Source organism: Hippocampus comes, unplaced genomic scaffold, assembly GCF_001891065.2.
Source record: "Hippocampus comes isolate QL1 unplaced genomic scaffold, H_comes_QL1_v1.1 scaffold191, whole genome shotgun sequence".
NCBI lineage: Eukaryota > Metazoa > Chordata > Actinopteri > Syngnathiformes > Syngnathidae > Hippocampus > Hippocampus comes.
The window spans coordinates 189,808-191,698 of NW_017805151.1; the positions used below are offsets into that span (position 1 = coordinate 189,808).

At 43.7% G+C, this 1,891-nt stretch overlaps 1 protein-coding gene across 1 annotated transcript in view; it reads left to right on the forward strand.

The window, feature by feature from the left end:
- The window catches only part of pdrg1 (p53 and DNA-damage regulated 1), an 18,587-nt gene that overhangs the window by 4,553 nt on the left and 12,143 nt on the right, over positions 1 to 1,891 (forward strand). The gene's annotated exons all lie outside the window — the stretch shown is intronic.

Here is a 1,891-nt window from a genome sequence, read left to right on the forward strand (position 1 = left end):
GGTGACAAATCCTCAGCGAAGCGCATGTTGTTGCTTTGAAGAAAACTGGATTTTTTTGCAGCCTTCCAGACAGCGTCTCGGAAGATTCGCGATGTGAATTGGAGAATGATCCCTCGAGGCTTGGATGCATCATTTTTCAGCTGTCCCAGTCGATGTACAGTGTCAATGGCGTGAAGAAATTTGTCTTTTCTCTCTCCGGGCAGGACCGCTTGGCAGATCGAGATTACTTCCTCACGGACATTTTGGTTTTTCTTTTCAGCTACACCATAGAGTCGTAGATTCCAGCGTCGTGAGTAGTTTTCAAGTTCAGTGAGACGCCCCTCCATCATGCTCACTTTCTTTTCCATAAGTCCAACGCGGTCGTCGATCTGTTGTAGACTTGCTTTTACATCTCTTAATTCGGCGCAGGCCATATTCAATGTTTTCGTGAGGTTTTCTATTTTCGTTGTCATGTCCTTTGTCATTTTACTGATATCTGTCTTCATCGTATCAAATCTGGTGTTAAACAGCGTTGATAATTGTTGCAATATGGTCGCGCTCTCTCCTTCGGTCGTGCGAGATTGCTTACTTTTCTTCGACGCCGGTGGCTTGGACGGCGAGACGGGCAATGCGGGAAAGTCAGTTTCCACAACCGCGAGGACAGATTGGTTTTGCAAGCAGTAGGCGTGCGCGCCATCCACGAGCACATTCTCAGGTGCGGACTTCAGCTCCATTTTGTCAATGCTGCCGATAATGCTGCTAGCTTAGCACGAGTCGAGGCAACGTCCAAGAAAGAGAACTAGGACTGCGCCAAGGACAAGTTACCGTGAGTGGAGTAAAGTCAAGAGGAAAAAATATATATAAATTTTCTGACATGAATAAAATAGAAGAGTTATCTGTGTTCCACTAACTTTATATCGAGTCAGGTAAACAGCTCCCAAAAGCACAACCGCTCACGTCGCCATCTTGGCTCCTCCACAAATAAACATATTGTAATATCTGTTTCTTCTATTGGTGTGGCGTCATAGAAAGGGGAGGGGCCAGGTTGGGGGAATATTGGCTCCCATAGTTAGTCTGAGTGTGGAGGCATGGGCGTGAGTTGTGGCTAACAGCAACTCCTATGAATGTGTGTGTTTATTGCTTATTTTGTTTATTAAAATGACGAATTGTATCAGCGACTGCGTGCATCCTTCTCTCCGCTACTGAAGGGCACTACAATATCATCAACCCCTCCTTGAACGTGTTGACACGTTGCGTGCATAAACACAACAAATGTATTTGACGGCCATATATGAATGAACTAACAATTGTCCATTCTGATAAAACTCTGTGACTGTGCCCGAATGTGCACACTATTCCCTATATATTGTAATATTACATACATGGCAGTTTTCCGCGGAAATCCGCCGTTTTATTTCTTAAATTGATCATTTTTGTGAATCGTCTAAATCCGTTGAGAAAAAATTAGGGGCGGTCAGATACCTTATCGTCGAGTTTTCACGAGCTCTCCCGAACAGTCTCTCCGTTTTCCGTTTGTAAACAGCCCTGCGATTGGACGTGTATGAAAGCTTCAACTAATCAGATCACTGAAGGCATTATTTGTTGCGGAAGTCTTAGCTCGATTATAAACGGCCCAGCGATTGGTTAACTACAAGCGATTGGACCAATCAAATTGCATGTAACATATTGTTTTACCTGATTCATGGCGGCCTGTTCGTCTCGCAAATTCATTGTTCTGGGATCGTTTTGAGCGGAATTATGAAATTTTTGACGAAAGATCAGGAGTCTTAAATCCTAGAAATTGACTCAAATGTCAAGAATAAATTCCGATTGGACTGGCTTGACAGAAAAGTCACTGTAAAGGTTAAAATTGGTTCCAAGTTCGACGAAGTTACAGAAGCTCTTGGACAAT